This window comes from Rhagoletis pomonella, unplaced genomic scaffold (assembly GCF_013731165.1).
Source record: "Rhagoletis pomonella isolate Grant_MI unplaced genomic scaffold, Rhpom_1.0 Rhpom_scaffold_00007, whole genome shotgun sequence".
NCBI classification, from domain to species: Eukaryota; Metazoa; Arthropoda; class Insecta; order Diptera; family Tephritidae; genus Rhagoletis; species Rhagoletis pomonella.
Window position 1 is genome coordinate 43,565,207 of NW_023458561.1, and position 18,139 is coordinate 43,583,345.

The 18,139-nt window shown below is 32.6% G+C and overlaps 1 protein-coding gene across 1 annotated transcript in view; it reads right to left on the reverse strand.

Moving 5' to 3' along the window:
• Positions 1-18,139, reverse strand: part of LOC118743854 (protein scabrous) — a 152,139-nt gene that overhangs the window by 89,183 nt on the left and 44,817 nt on the right. The window lies entirely within an intron of this gene.

Here is an 18,139-nt window from a genome sequence, read left to right on the forward strand (position 1 = left end):
GCTTTGTTTCCAGCAACAAAATCATAAAATTTGATTATCTGCAATATGAAGGCAAATAAAAAGGATATGTGGCTTAATATTTTTTACACGTTCGCTCCTTACCTACCTCTCACGTTACTCGTTTTTGTGTCTGTTTTTTTATTATTATTTTCTTTTTTATTCTGGAATTTTTACAACCAGCAGCAGTCGCAAAAATCCGCACTAGATTTGCTTGTTCACACATATTCATATTCTAAGGCTCATTTGCTCTTCCTATTTGTTGTTTCCATTTTCATTTCCATTTGCAATTTTCTTTATCTAATTTGCCTGCTTTGGTTTTTTATTTCAGTTTTTTTTCTTTACCGTAGATTTTGTCGTTTTTTTATGTTGCCATTGTTGTTGTTGTTTTTTATTGCGCAAAATGACACAATATGGCGCATAAATGTTTATGAGTTTTTAAAATTGCTCAATGCCAGACACTGTAAGTACGACTACGTGTTGTGAGTGTGTGTGTGTTCGCACACAGAGTACCGTCCACTTTGCACAATTTGTGTGCTCTGCAGGGAGTACCTCAACCCTGTACAAAATATAACTATAATTATGATCGGGCTTTATCTCAAAATTTGTAAATATTTTTAACTTTTATGAAGTCAAAAATATATCAAAAATATATTTTTTGCATGACCAAAAAGAATTACATACGTTCCGATATAGGGAAAACTTTTCGGGTGCATTTATTATTAGCAAAGCTGGTCAAAAGTCCATATTTCAAATATTAGCGCTTGGTACCGTAATTAAGTTCCAGAAAAGGTGGTCGATTGCAGTATCTCGCGGTAGCATTCCCATCCAAGGCGGCTTTACCAGTCAGGTGTAACAGCAAACAGTTTGTGGCACTTGCTTTATTTATCTCATCATTGTTTGTTCGACACTTGTGTAAGGATGGGCGTTTTTCCTAAACGTTGGACGGTCCAACGCCTCGTTTTACTGCCTAAGCCCAATAAGCATCCAGGCTGTCCAGCTATTTACCGCCCGATTTGTATGCTTTATACGATGGGTATGATCCTGTGAGCATTATAGCGAATCGGGCCACCGGTGCCATTGTTTCATCAACGATTGGTCTTGCACCAAATCAGTTTGGATTTTGGTAAACCCTCTACCATCAATGCAGTAGGTCTGGTAAAAGGCATTGAGATAAATGAAATAGCTGGAAAGCGATGGAAAGGCGGGGATAATGAATACCTAGAATACTGAATACCTAGATATCAAAAATGCCTTTAATTTGGAAAATTGGCAAAAAATACTCGAAGCGCTCCCGAAGTTTGAGGTTTCCAAGTATTTAATTAAGCTCATTTGCAGCTAATCCTGCAACAAAATGATTTTGTGTGGGATAAAATTAGGTGTAATAAGGCATAAGGTCTCAGGCGGTGTACCTCAGGAATCGATTTTAGAGTCGCTGCTATGGGACATAGTAAACGATGACGTGTTAAAGTTAGTTGTACCTAAAGAAGCGAAAATTATAGGGACGATATTGTAGCCGTCGTCGTGGCTGCAAAATATCCTTAGGGTGCCGAATGTATAGTGGAGATTACCGTAGCGATGATTTGAGTATTTAACCGTCACTGGACGGTAGCACGAATCGCTGTTTGGTCACTCATTTAGGATCAGTTATGAAAGAAATTGTCCCGAAAAAGAGACCCATGCGATTTCCGTATCTCAAACCGAGGGCATCCACAGAGCCCTGGTCCATCTTCACAACCAGAGTAGCAACTTCTCTACCTTCCCGGTTGCTACCCTTTTTGTGAGAGATGACATGTCAGTGCTTGGTGTCAACCCCCGAATTTTGGGCACGGAGGCAGAAGAGCACGTCCACCGTTTTTAGATCGGAATCTGGAATCCATTGGAGTGCTTTCCTGAGAGGGGTATACTCTTCACTGTAAACAGTGCAGCATGTTCCCACCACAGCCTTGAGATAATCCCAGTTAGCTTGGTAGATGCATTACACCACAATGGTTCCATTCCTTTCTCTTTATACCCACTAGCATTGGATGGAGTTCCGGAGGCAATGACGACCCGGATCAGAAGGCGCTTGCACGCAAAATACAGGTACTTTGTTGTGTGTACTTTCCGTAAATGCTTCATTTTGTCACGGGTACAAAATCGTGTTCTTGCAGACTACTCAATGACACACCAATCTGTCATATAAATTTAAGTGCAAGAAATATACTCTGTATGCACACAATTTGGAGCTACTTGAATGCCAATTTTATTTTAGTGGTTATGATTCGAGCGTTTGTGTGTACATTACTTATACATACAAACGTAAGTATACATATGTAAGCGCCTATGGGTACTTATAACTTAGGTATCCAATTTTTATGTGTCATGCGGATTATTCAATCGAAGCTGCTTAATAAAATATTAAAATTAATAAAAGCAGCATATAACTGTATGTATAGCACATATAGTATATTTAAATTTTTGGTAAACTTCAAATACATGCATACACATATACTTATATATGAATATATGTTTCCGCTCTAAGTGACCTAACCTCCACTTTGCTTTTGGTATTAAATATTTAGGTAGATATTAGAAATGCAAAACGTGGTCGTTGGTAATTTTTTGTGGCTGAATATAAATGAATTCTTTAGTAGCATTTATTGTATGTGTAAAAAGGGAGCGAAATGTAACGTAATATTATATGTGAACTCAAAAATTTATGCATGCTTTTTCTTAGAAACAAGCGTATGTATGTGCATACTCGTATGCTTGTACTGGTATGTACGTTCGCTAAGTAAAAAGGGAAATATTTGATGAAAACATTAAAATAAATGCAATTGTCTGAGAACCCATTTACACAAAAATTTAGGATTTATACGTAGAAATCATGATTGCGGTGAAATAATCTTTGTGCGTAAATAATAAAGTTTAATATGCGCAATAAAAAATTTATGTTTGCTCAAAAATATAAAATTTTTAGATTATAACATAAATATGTATGTACAGTGGCTCACAGTGAAAATGGCAGCCATTTAACTAAAAATTTTGCTCATCTCAATTTATGTACAAAAAAAAGGTTGAAAATATAATTTTGTGTTTTTAATTACGAGTATATCTTCAATAAATAAATAAATTCTTCTTTTTTGGGCGAGTATAATTTAAATTACAAAAAAAAAAATATCAATTAGTTTAAGTTGGGGCCATTTTCACACTACGCCACTGTATATACATGTGTATATGTGTGCTTGCATTTGATTTACTTACTTTTCTTAAAATATGATATCAACTAAAATCTTTGGTAATTTTAATTCATTTTAAAATTTCACAATATTTAATCTCAAATATACAATACTGTCTATCAAAAATTTTCTATTTTAATTTGTATTCAAAAGTTGTAGGGGTTAAATAATCAATTAAAAGCAAACGCTTAGATTAATACTAAAGTCTCTTAAACAAAATTGTAGTAAGTATAGCCCATGTGCTTTAAAATTTTGCTCCCAATTTAAGGTCTTAGGGCAAGAATTATAGAAAATAATACGCCATTATTAATTTATTTCAGCTAACACAGACTTTCACTTTATTATTCTCTTTATTCGTTTACTAAAGCATTTATACATATTTATGTACATACATATGTTAATAATTTGGAACAAAATACTTTAAATTGTTTGTTTATTATTTTAAAGCACATTGTGAAAAAATTATGTGTGTATATAAGCTTTTCCATTGTTATACTTATAATGCTCGCATTGCAAATTATTCATAACTAAGCGCATTTGTGCGCTTACTTATTCTGCACCAATTGGTAAATAATAAATTTAGATTACTTGGGAAAAAGCATATGCGCACCAAGCGCACTGAATTGAAAATTTCTAAGCTCCGAATTAATGCATAGTTTCGTATGTTAATTGAAAGTTGTGTAGAAAGCTGTTTGTGTCTGTGTTTGCAGTTTAAAATGATAATTTGCGGTGGAGATTAAAAAAGTGAATAAATATAAGGGAGATATCGAAGCTCGAGAATTGTTTGTAATGAGTTAACGTTCATAAAATAATGTGCATGCATATGTAATAAGAGTTTCAGTTAAACTTGCTAACGAACCGAAAATGGCGTACATACGTAATTTGAAAAAAAAAAAAAAATAAAATTGGATTTTCATATACCTACATAACTAAGTGTTCTGAGAAAAACGTTTGAAATTTTAATCAATGGTGAAATTGTAAACAGGTGAAGTAATATAACACTTCTTTGGCTTTATTTTCTAATTTTCTTGGCATTCGACTAACTTCTGTAGAAATTTTCTAAGGCAAATTTACGAATAAGATAGTTTCAAATCTTTTTCTCGCTCTAATTAAATACTACACCTGGTATAATTTCACCTTGATTTTAATGAACTTCTTTTAGTTCTCTTCATAATCCAAAATTTGCTTTCATATGTATTTTTTTTACAGAATGAACTGTATTTTAATTGAAAAATTAAGGAAAATAAATAAAAGAAAAATAAACCATAAACAAGTAAAAATAATTTTGTATTCATCTATGCCGAAGGCTTCATAACTTTCATTTACATCAGAAAATTATACCTAATACGATTACTGTATTTTGGATTGGAAACTCGCGTAGAGCGTTGTGTAAGTCACATACGCAAATACATACTTACAAAACAAAACATGTTTCGACACGCAGAAATTAAAAAAAAAAAATGTGTTCAGTAAATAGTGGTATTAATTTTACTTATTACAATGTGCGACAAAAAACAACAAACAAATTTCAAAACACACGTATCAGTATACTCACGAAACTAGTGGCCAAATATAGTAAAACTACGTTTTTAGTTTTTGTCTCCGACATCAGAATTTTTTTTGAAAGGACTTTCAATCTTTAAGGACATGAAAAAGTCTAAAATTTATTAAAAAATTCAGTGCGTTTTATGTAGAATGAAAAACATTAAATGTTTTAAGCGACTTATGCATTTCCCGCATAAACAAAGAACAGCGAACACACACACGCACTTGTATTGCACTCCCGTCCAAAACCAAGTGCAGCGAATAAACACATGCACTTGTGATTAAAAATAATTCGCTCGTTCTTCATTGGGTATGCATTTTTTTATGCACTTCTCAACTGCCGCAGAACAAAACCTACTAAAGTAATTAATTGCTGGCACCCCAAATCATGCTCAACAATCTCGCTTGATGCATCACCACTCCTCCGGAGTGGTTATAAACAGCAAAAGCCAAAGCGCTACAAGCTGTTGGGGCTCTGTATGACTTTCAGCATACAGAGGTGGTACCACAGTTACCATTGGCCACAGCGCCTACCCAATTTTTGAACTTGAATAAATAACCGGTGCTCAACACTCCCGCTTTTTTACACCCTTTTCTACATTGTCATTTTACGTTCCGTTAAAAAAACCTGACGCCAGAGACATACACATTTTTGTGTGGGTAAAATTAATTATCGCAAGCTGCTATATGGTAACCTACCTGCCAGGGGATAGGCATTTTTAAAGCAAGGGATTTGAAGATTTTGGAAATATTTTTTTTGTACGCTTAATAACAAAAAGCAGTTAGAAGTGATTTTCAGGAAGCTATTGCAAACCTCGGACGCGGTTGGAATTATTTTGTTTATGTTAAGGAAATTGTCTGCAAATGTATAGTAGACTACAGTCTATTTACTAGTTTGCTAGCAGTCATAAAGGTGCTTAGTGTCATAGTTGTTGTTGTTGCTTTTTCTTGCGCTGCAAAGTTCGAATGCGAAAAAATAGCAAAATACATTCAAAGAGCTTCACTTTGGGCAGCTACAGCTTCTAAAAGCGCGCTAACTTTTCAAAAAGTTCTTAGGGTTTTGTTATCCTACTATCGGTCTGGGTTGGTCGCTTCCCCGCTAGATTCCATGATTCTAAAATTGGCGAAAATGGTATGCCATCTACCAACAAAGTCATATCAATTTCAAAATTTAAAAATTTGAAGGGTTAAGCGGCGATTAACTCAAGGGATATTGGACTGCCTCCCTAGATAACTTTTGAAACAAAAATCAAAAACAATGTAACAGAAACTAACATTAAAATAAACCGATAAAAGTGACAAATAAAACACGTTAAGTTTCTTTGAGGGTAAATTTTTGGTAAAAAAAAAATTAATGAACTTTCACTTACAGTCTCGGGTGTGAATAAACCATTACTCCTGATAATACAAATAATTTTAATGAATTATTTTATACCAAAAACATGACATATGACTTTAACTTTAAACTACGACTCTCCATTCCGATAACTTTGTAACTTCTTCACGAATTACTAAATTATTTTTATTTTGTCATTAAAGTTCTCATTTACTTTCTCTGTTTCCACACCTCTCCATGTTGCACCACGCCAGTTAAATCTACAACATTTGTTAAGCAATTTTGATATACATTTATTCGCCATTCCAGCTGACACAGCTTTACAAAGCAATATTTGCTAAGCTTTATAGTTTTCATGTTTAAGCGAAAATGTCTTTTGTTTTAGGTGTAGGCACCTACATATGTACCTATGCACATATGTACATACCCACATACTAGCAAGTGTTAAACTACCATTTTCCGTTACGTATACGCCACCTAGTACTTCCACACTTTGCCAAAGTTTGGCGTCATTAAGTTGTTGTTAGCATGTATTGTAGTTGTAGTTAGTTGTCTGAGTCTTCTTGAAATCACAAGAAAATCTTTAGCTATATTTTGAGGCAAGATTCACTATAATAACGACTACATGAATTTGTATAGTATACATAAGCACATACACACACTATTCATATCAAGACATTCATGATACTATTTATGTATAAGCAAAAGACATGTAAATATCAGCGTGCTAAGCAGACTCTACTCATTTTCAACGTCCTAAGTCGCAGGCAAGTCATCATCAACAGGCATAACATAAAGTAGCAGAATAAGCATGCTGAGAAGTGTCTGTGTGTGCGTGTGTGTATTTACACTTTTTCGCTTTGCTAAACATATTCGCAGGCGTTTAAACATGCTGTCTATTTAGGAATTCACAACAGGCTCATTCGATGTAGTACACTCGTAGTATTGTTGAAGGAGCTAAACTGGAGGGGAAAAATGTATGGAATGTAGAAAATTTAGCAAATCTTTGGTGGCAACCGTATTGCCGCTTCACTTCTTCACTACCTACAATGCCTTCATTCGCCGAGTTGGGCGAATGGGTGGATGAATATTTGACTGGCACATATATATGTAAGTGTGTGGCGCACAGTGGGATTTAGGTTATTTTGAAAATATGGCGTTTAATTGTCCAAATATAAATATAAGCAAGCAAAAGTTATATTTTATAAATGCCGACTTTGACATTTTTTATCAACAAAAACTATATTCCCTCCTCCTACGTTTTGTAGCTATGCACAGAAGGCATCAAAAACGGCCAAAAGTCAACTTTGGAATTAAATTTTTTTATGATAATAGACAAAATATACACATTAAAATATTATAACAATTGCCTCAATGTTGTGGGCACAATTTCATTTTGATTAAAATAGTTGTATTTGAAATGTACATGCATGTCCGGTGTATAGTAAAACAAAATTTGTTTTCCAGAAAATAATATATTTTTTCCCTTTGTCTTTTGTTTCTTATTAAAAAATAAGATGCATCAATATAAATAATAAAATAATTCAAAATAGCCTTTGCTTAAAATAATGCGACATCTTTATTGAGCCAGGCGTTAATTTTTATGAATTGTGCTCTTTGTCGTTTACCACTACGCCTGTGTACCATCTCACACCACAAAAACGATGCTCAATTTTGCATATTTTGAAATTGTTTTATTTTATTCATCTTCTTCACTGGCGCTGTAACCGTGTGAGCGAGCTCGGTTCAATCCTTTAAATGTGTTTATCACAACCTATAAATATTTAATTCTAAATTTTTATTTTTCCGGGTTGCTGAGATAAGTTCCGAGATGTTGACTTAACTGACGACTAATCCAAACTTTAGTTTTATTTTAAAACTGAAATTTAAAATTTTTAATTTACTGAAAAAAAAATAAACATAAAAAAGTAAAAGAAAAAAAAAAACAAAAATAAATAGCATACAACAAAAAATACAAAACGAAGTCTAAATTCGTAATTGGTAAAAAAATAAAAAAATGTGAGAAACAAAAAAAATGAAAAATACAGAAAGAAATAAAAAGAGACCTAAATTGGTGATTAGTAAAAAAAAAATAAAAGAAATATAAAAAACAAAAGTAAACAAAACTACAAAAAAATAAAGCGAAGTTTAAGTTCGTAATTCGTAAAAAAATACATACAAAATATGTATGTATATAAAAAGAAGAAAACAAAAAATGCAAAATATAAAAAAATAAAACAGTGAAGTTTACATTCCTAATTAGTAAGAAAAATTATAAATATAAAAACAAAAAGATAAAAAATCCAAAAAAAAAATTAAAAACTAAGTCTATATTTCACTTCATTTTATATAGGCTGAATAGGCCGAATTTTTCAAATCTAACTTCCAATTTGTGATAAGATATTGTCCGCCATATTGGATCCGCCATTTTGAATTTTTAAAATCTAACTTCAGATTCGTAATCACTGACCCCAAAAACCCCCTGTAGCAAATTTTAAGCCATTCCGATAAGATTTCGAATATTGACCACTTTTTGTTGTTTGCTGGCACATAGTGCTACATATGCATAGAAAACGTGAGGATCGGAATCTTTTCTTACGATTTTTGGGAGAAGGCATAATATTATTTCTAACATGTGGGCAAAATTTCGGAGTGATAAAGGTCCGCTTTTTATGGCCTTTTTAAAGCGCTTTTGAAGTTAAGTTTGCATAAGAGGGTTGCTTTAGAATAAACCGATTACCTAAATTTTTTTTTGAGTTCAGATATAACGTTATTAAAAATATATGGACAAAATTTCGGAGACATATATTACACGGTGCACTTTTTATGTAATTTTTAAGACGTTTTTAAGGCTAGGTTTATAAAAAAAAAATAAAATAAAATAAATAAAAAATAAAAAATAAAATAAACCGACCACGCTAATTGTTAGTCTTTTTCTTCATTTATCTCCATCTTATCCATTTCTTTATCTTCTTCGCCTTGAGGTTCTACCCAGATTCCTTATAATTTTGTCCAAAAAATGTTTGGTGTTGTACCACTGTGCGGCGCTCCATTGTATGTACATACATATGTATGTATGTGGACGTGCAATGAGGCTTGACTAGAAAACGAAATTACCAGCATTCTAACGAGTTGCTCAGGCGTGCACAGCAGGCATTTGTGTGCGAACATTGGGATCGTAACGATTTTGTTTTTTTTTTGTTGAAGACGTTTTTCACAGTTTTGGGTAACGCACAATGAATCGCTGTTATTCAATATTCTCAACTAATATGACATGCGAAAATTCAAGGTGCGCTTGTGTGTGTGTGTTTTCGCCCAGTCACGTGAGACGTGCTGACATGGTAATACCCGCAGGTATAGCGTAAAATTTTATGCTTGCTAGCAAACTAAATATTACATTTCGAAAACTGTTCAAAAAGCGATTTTTTCGTGTTATGGGTAAATTTTATTTCCACACGTAATTCACAAATTTTTGCACGTAGTTTTTCTATTACTTAGCTTGGTGATGTGATTTTGGAATATCAAATGTATTTTAAATTTTCTTATGCAATATTCAGCTTGCATGCTGGTGCATATGCTGTCGTCGACAAGCTGCGCTGCTTAACGAAACTTAACTGAGTTGCAATTTTCTTTGTGCATATTAAATGCATGTGTTTATGCATGTGAAATTTGAAAACTGCTTGCTGTTGCAGTCAAATTATTGTAATTCTTCAAATTTGTTCGTGTTAATAATTTATAGCAATTATGCTGAAATTATTCTGACATCAATTAAAACTCGGTAAATTGTATTACACGTGCCTATTAGAGATAATACTTTATTAATTTGAATAATTTTCTCAAATATTCATAGAGGCGAAAGAGCTTATGTCTTTGTGTAATAAACTTTTGGAGCTTACTGTGTTTTAATGTAATTAGAAAAGGGTGTTTCTTTTGAAGTGAGAAAACTGATTTAAAGGTAATTCGTTTATGGCAGCTATAAGCAGGGATTATCAGGGCTTACAGCTGAGCATATTTTTGCTGAAGATTTTGTTGATGTTTGAAAATTTTAATTTAATTTAATTGATAAGATAAACTGAATATTGCAATATGGGTCTCAAACTGAAGATGTTTAGGAAAGTTTACTGTCGAAAATATTTTTGAGGGTTGCCACCTGTTTGAGAAATTGTATTAAATTAAATTATGTATTTAAAAATGCCTATTGGTATGTGGATCATTTATAAATGAAATCTACATGGCAGGTAAATTTTCCTTTTTTTTGAGATTGAAAATTTCTGTGCGGCTAATTCACATTATGGCAGTGCTTTTGCCCACCTTGTATAATACGCGAAGGGATCAGATATGATATTATGATATGATATGATACTTTCATAAATTAAGTTTCAAATTAATTTTTAATTTTTAATTAATTTTTATTTTAATTAAATTTTAACTGTTCAAAAAGAGTTGCCACCTTTAAAAAAATTTATCTAAAATTAATTAAAAAGTTGTAAAAGTAAAAGTGCTCGATTTCTTAACTTAAACTAAACGAATTAGGTAATTTCAATGTATGTATATCATATCATAGGTATCAAACGAAAAAGTTTGAGAAGGCTTCGGTGCGCAAATATATGAGAGAAGGTTGCCACATGTTTGAGAAATCGAACTAAGTTAACTTATGCACAATTTATTTGGATTTTGAAGTTCAAAAGAAAGAGTGCTAAGAAATCTTTAGTGTGAACATTTGGAACATTTTTGCGATGTTTGAAGAGGGTTGCCATAAGTTTAAATTTTATTTTATATTATCTAATATGTTAAGTAATTTATTAAAATATGGGTATCAGTCGAAGTTGGTTTGAAAATGCTTTATTACTGAACTATATTTCGGAGGGTTGCCACATGTTACAAAAATTAAATTCAACTTTAATTAATGCAATTTGTAGTTGAAATATATATCACAATATACATATGTACATAGGTGTACAACCAAAGAGGTTTAAGAAAGTTTTTGTTTGACAACATTCTGAAGAGGGTTGCCACCTGTTTTAAAAATTGAATTTAAATAAACTATTCACAAGTTATATGAAAAATAAAATATGGGAAATATTGTGACACACGTGTCGAGATATTTGTGTATATCTAAAACCCATATTTACGAGTTGATTCAAATTCAGAACGGGTAATTATAAATAATTTTTCCTAAAAATTGTTCCATTGTGTATACTGCAGTGAAATTCTGACAATCGCTACGCTATATTTTTGTCGCTAAAACTATCTAAATGAAAACCAGTGTGGTCTAAAACTATAGTGATAGAGTGACACATGCAATTTGTAGTCAGCCAAATCTGGCAGTATGGCGGGCATACAACTAGATGTTGGTGTTGCTAAGGGCGCCTGCTATTTTTTCGGAGATTTTTGGCAATAAAAATTAGCGATAGCAAATATTGGAATCACTAGAACCATATTCATAGTCCGACTTGATTTAAAATCAGAACATACATATATTACGAACGAGATACCTTTTAAAGATGCTCCGATAAGTGGCGCTGGAGTCGAGGAATGAATTAGTTGCGAATATTTATGTATATAACAGATAAAATTGTATTCGAATAATTGTCTAAATGACAATTTGTGCAACTCTACCAACAAGGGCGTTCTATGAAATAAAAAACATTGCGAAATTCCAAGATCGGTAATGATTTTTAATAAGCATCTATTCGGCTGTCAGTACAGTTATATCAGACGGAAACAAAGTCGCACTTTTAAAAGTCATGAAACAAAAACGACTCCAATGCAATAGTTTTGGTAAAATGTTCAATCAAAAATGTGATTTGCACAAGCAAATATGTATAAACACAAATATTTATACATAAATATATATGTATGTAAATTATACATATTTATTAGATTTAAAATACGAATTAATAAAAGAACTGAGTATATTAAATTTCGCCTGAAATTTTTGCAAAAAATATATGTATGTATGTAATTATTTTTCCCTGAATCCACTTGTATAGCAGCCTCAAATGCTCTCTACATGCATATCTGTCAGCGATTTTAAAGTACTTGAAATATTAACTCACTGCACTTATTTATATATGAATTGATATGAGTGACTTTTCGTTTGACCTGAAATCGAAATATTCCCAAAAGAATAAACTAACCGATTGAATATCATATTCCTCACATGACTTGAAAATACAATAAATAATCTGCCGAGTGAAAAATGTCAACATTGATTGGTATGAAGTAAATTCGTTACTGACATGCTGATCAATTGACCCAGTCAGCAGCTATACAAAAATTGATATTAAATAATTTATGTCAACACTCATATATCCGTAGAGCAGATTTGCGATCAAATGATTGTAGGTTAAAAGCGTCGAGTGTCGGAAAAAAAATAAAAATAAATACACAATTCTTTGTAAACAAAATAGTAAGTACTGGCATACGAATAAATATAGATGCTCATAGACTACTTTGAACCAATAATGAAAAAGAGAAATATATGTTAGTTAGTAGGATTATTTTCTTACTATTTAATATTACAAATCGGAAAGCGAGTTTGTTTGTTTGTTTGTTTGTTTGCTACGCTTTCACGCTTTAACTACTCAACATATCATCATGAAATTTTGTACATTAGTGTCTTTAGCCCAACTTAAAATTTAGGATAGATTTAATGTCGATTAGACAAGGGGGCGTGGTACCTCCCGGAATTTTTCGCACTGCATATGGCAGGAAATATTTGTGATAGGTTACTGGAACTTTGTATGGAGAAATATAAAATGAATTCCATACTTACTGAGGAGGACTGCCACCTGTTTAAAAATTCAAATTCAACTCGAATTAAGGAACTATTTATTTGAAAGATATAGTTATTAAAAAAAATGACTGTCAAGAGTTGCCATCTGTTTGAAAAGTTAAATTTAAATTAATTATTTGCAAGGTATCTTAAAAATTAAAATATGGGTGTCAAACGAATAACTGTTATGAAACATTCAGAATTTAGAATATTACTACGATGTTTCAAAAGTGTTGCCACCTGTTTAAAAATTAAATTCATTTAATTTAAAGGAATTATAAAAATATTGGTTTCAATCGAAATGTTTTTTAAAAGCGTTTTACTTGTAAACAGATTGCCACCTGTTTGAAAAGTTAAATTCTACTTACATTAATGGAATTAGAGAATTAGAATATTTATCACAATATGAGTGTCAGACCAAAGGGAATTGATAAGGTTTTAGTTTGAACATATTTTTAAGAGGATTGCCACCACTTTTCAAAGTCGAATTAAATTAATTATACTCAAATTAAAGTGTTAACCATAATAGTGTTTAAAAATGTTCCGTTTAGAATTTTCTAAGGCGTTTGAAGAGGGTTACCACTTGTTGTAAAACTAATTTCAAATGCAATTATATTATAAGTTAAATGAATTATCACAATATATGTATTAATCGAAAGAGTCTTGAAAGGCTTTCCACATATTTCAAAGTTCAGTGAAATTTTGTACGCAGATAATATTTGGATTTTAAGGTTATCTGAATAGGCAGTATCTCCGAGAAGACTCGTATAAGGTTGCCTCCTATTCGAAATTAGTTACAAATTAAAACATCATACTATAGGTGTCAAATGGAAGGTATTTTAAAAATCCCTAATTCAAAAATATTTTTAATAGGGTTGCCACCTATTTTGAATCGCATATTAATTTAATTTATTGTTTAGAAAAACGGTAAAATATTGCTACTGATGGGTAGCAAGAGAAGATTCCTAAACAATACTTTCTCCACATACAAATTGTTATCCCTTAGGATAATAGTTTAAGGTTGCCACTTATTTTCGATTCTACACAATTTATCTAAAACATGGTAATATGGATAATGGAAGGTATTGTTGAGAACTTTGGTTAGAAAATATTTTCCATCAGGGTTGCCACGCTTCTATGCAATAAAAAATTTTATTTTGTTAATTTCAGTAAGCATTTTTTTATGTATACACAGTTCATATACGCTCAAGATATGTACCATTCATTCCAGCCTATTTCGGAACAGGGTTGCCAAATTAATTTTTGGAGTAAGAAATTTACTTAATAGATATCGAAATCCATTTTTTATTTTTTATTTCCGAAATATTTTTTAAAGCTATCCAAATCTGGAAAACTTTAAAAAGTATTATGCACTCACCGGGCAAAGCTCGGTTAACCTGCTACTGTACTATTTAAAAGGGCAAGGCATTCATGACTTTAAAAATGAGTAAGCGACTTCAACTTAGTGGCGGTCATTAAATTCTATTGTTATTACCAATACTTTTCTAACGCAATCAAATGTGAGTGCTGCAAGGATATGTTGATATAGACAAACTATATGAAACTAAGCGGAAGTAAATATGGAAAAAAATTAAAATTAAAAGAAATGTCCGTAATATAAATAAACTGACTGAAAAGAACGGTCAAAATGTGAAATTAAGTACTTTATACTTAGTTGATCGCGTTTTCTGTATAAACTTTATGCGAAAATCTATCAACCTGAAAAGAGTTGCAGTGAATGACTAAGTATCGATTACGAGTTTCATCGTAATAGTGAAATCTACCTTTACGAGTATGTAATGTAGGTGGCATTTGTACACCTAAACCTATTCTATTTTGTAGCTGTTGTACAAGTGGAAATACGTATTTGTTGCAGTAGTTATTGCTGGAAAGCATTCAACTTAGTGGGGAGGCAAAGCGCTACCGATTGCACTAAATAACGATTTTATTGAATGGCTTGAATAAAATTTTCTCAGCGTGTGAGTAAAGTGAAGCAGAAAGTAGTGTATGATACAATGTGTGAGCGCGCGTATTGTTGCAATTGTGAAGTGTTGGTAACTATCGAGTGCTATGAGAGGGCTTTACACGAAGTTTATTGAAAACTTAGCTACACAGTATGGCAACAGCTCTCTCTCTCTCACCCTCTTCCTTCCGACGACGATACATTTTTTTGTGCAAACATTTGATGAAGTTTTATGAAAATATACTTCTGCCGCTGTAGCGTGCGAAATCGTGTGGTAGGGATCAGTTAGAAGTTTGGAAGTGTGAATGGCACCAACTTGATGGACGAGTGCGAATTAGTAGGCAGCTACTGTAGTGTGAGTACTCTGACAGAGCTTCCTAGTTACTATTGCATCACAGTTCAATGCCTTAGCTTATCTAATATCATTGGAAAAGCGTGTATGCGAAAATAATTTCTAGTAAATATTGGGAAATAATTGGGAAAGTAAATAGAATGTTTTATAAATGAATGACTTTTGTAGTTATGGACATGCCAATTAGTTTAAAATGAATTTTATATGATTGAAGTACAGTGGCGAAAATGTAAATAGGAAAGAAATATTTTAGCATTCTTTGGCCATTTCCCTTTTGATAATTTTATTTTAATTTTGACGTAGAATACGTCTTACCTTAAGGTATGGGGGCTATGTTCAAATGTTGTAGTTGTAATTTTTAGAGCTTCACAAAAATGCTTATTGCACGAGAACTAATAAAGCGATTTCAAAGAAAAGTATGGCGTTTCAAAGATAAAATTCCAAACCTGTCGACAGATTCATTTTTGTAAATAACCAATTCGGTTTCTGTCGTAAAAACAACGGTAAACATTGCCTTATTTTGGGGTCAATTTTGAGCCTTTAAAGTGCTCTAGCAACTTATTGTTGGCATATATAACTTTCATTTTCGGGATATAGGTTCTTTGGAGCAGTAGAAATATTATCGGGTACAAATTTTATATAAATTTAACAAATATTGAGCATTTTAAGGCAAAAAATTGTTGAAAAAATTTGCAAATTCTTTTCATTACCAAAATGCTCGAAAACCAATCGAATGATTTTGTTTTTGTTTTCTTTAATCAAAAATTCAAGAGTTTTCCTTTCGTTTGGTATATGGGAAGTATTGGTTGATATCTTCTATATATGTTTATTTTATTCAAATATATGGGCATAAATGATTTTCCATACAAAATCACCTCGTCATCATTTTGCAAACACGTGCATATGTTGGAAGTGTGGGAAGGAGACAAAAAGTATGTATGCGTATGTAATGCGGCTTTTGATAAACAGAGGCGCGCTATTTATAACCTAATCGCAGCGTGTGTACATATGTAAATACATACATACGTACATATGTTGATTGCAGTTAATGTGGATCTGTTTCTATTTTTAGTAATCTATGTATGGCTATACATACATATATGAACACATGTATGCATAATACGCGAAGACTTTTCGAAGTGAAACAACATTTAGAAAAAGTCCAATCCAAGAATAAAAGTAAAGGTGAGGACGTACATAGATAAAGAAAAGGATAAAGGCCAAGGTAAAAATAAACACAAAAAATAATGGTATAAAATAAAAATAAAAATAGGGCTTTCGCTTATATTCTCATTGAGTTCTTTTCACTTAGAAGTATGTAAATTTGTAAAATTTTGGAAAACCCCTTTTTTTCTTAGTGTGTGATTTCGTTTTTGACTTGGATATGCTCTTAACCATACCACGTATTCTACGTTTAAATATAGCGGCTGTATCTCCGATACAGCCTGCAGACCAAGACGAAGGCGCTGGACTGTTCCTTTTTTTTTTTTGGTGAAAGTGTAGCCCGTTATCTAATAAAACAATGCAAATGAAAACTTGAAACATTGTTAAAAAATAAGCAAAATTCGACAAATGTTCATCAAAATTTTGAGCTTCTTTGGTGCATTTTTTGGAAAGTTTCTGAGTATGCAGTTTTGTAGTCAATTCAGTTTTAGTGAAGTGCAAACCTTAGGTAGCTAGAACGTACCGTTGATTTTGGGACATTTTTCTCCATAGAAAAAATTTTCGAACGTACTTTATATGGAAGAGAATGTGCGAACAAAACAATTTTCAAAAATCAACAGTAAGGCATAACTACTTAAAAATTTGCACTTTATTATGATAAAATTTAATAGTCTACAAAAGTGAATACGCAAAATTTGTATCATATAATAATAAAAAAAAATAAATTTTAAACTAAGAAAAGTAGCCAAAACTTGAAGAAATTGGCAGCGATTGTTCATCAGTAAGTGCAGCTGCAAGTCGGCATCCTTCTATGAGCAAGCGATGCGCTGCATCTTTAAAAATGCAAGGGGGTAAGGGGTAAGTGTGAATTTCTTTAAATACTAGCAAGTCGAAAAGTGCCCCAAAAATACTACCAGAATCTGGTAAACTCTGACGAATTACCGGCCGAGCTGCTCAAAACTGACGACGAAGAGCTGGCGGGATGCATGGATTTTCAGTGGACTTTGTATAATCAGCAGGAAGGGAGATCCGCAGCTTGCACCAATTAGCGCGGGATAAGCCTTGCCAAAATTTCATGCGAGGTTCTATCGACAAAACTAAGAAAAAGACTTCAGCCTTCATGAACCAACTGATTGTGCCTTACCAGTGTACTTTTCAAACTGAAAAGTCTACTAAATAGGTACTTAGCAGATTTTCACAGTCAAGTTCTCAAAAATTCGTTTGAAAGTAAATCGACACACACCACCTTCTTTTCGTTTTCTTAAGATCGTTATTGTTATGTAATGCATACAAGATCCTTTGACTCGGCAGCCGAGCGAAAGCAACGAAAGCAGGGACGTTCACGAACACAATGCTAGCACTAAGTGCAAAAGAACCTATCGTCACTTGGTATGAGCAACTTTCGGAACTTTAAAGAGTTATATTCAAGGTGAAGTTTTCTTACTCACGGCATGAGGCAGCCAAGCGGTTGTGGTGCGACTCAAGAAAGAGAGGGGGAGAAAGAGAAATAAGCAAATATTTCAATACTATACTCAATTTGTATATGTTTTAATTTATCTGACACAAACTGTCGCTAAATCTTCTTGATTGCTCTTCTGAGCAGTGCTTAGTGCTAAGTGTACATCTACATATCTTTAATCGGCTAAGCAGACTCTTGAGCATTATTAAACTTATGCTGCACATAATACTCGAAGTAAGCAGATGTGTGTAATATTAAGCACCCAGTTGGCAAAATTAGCAGCGCTTCTGAGTAAACGCTTTCAGGCAGGCCAGTCGAGGGCGG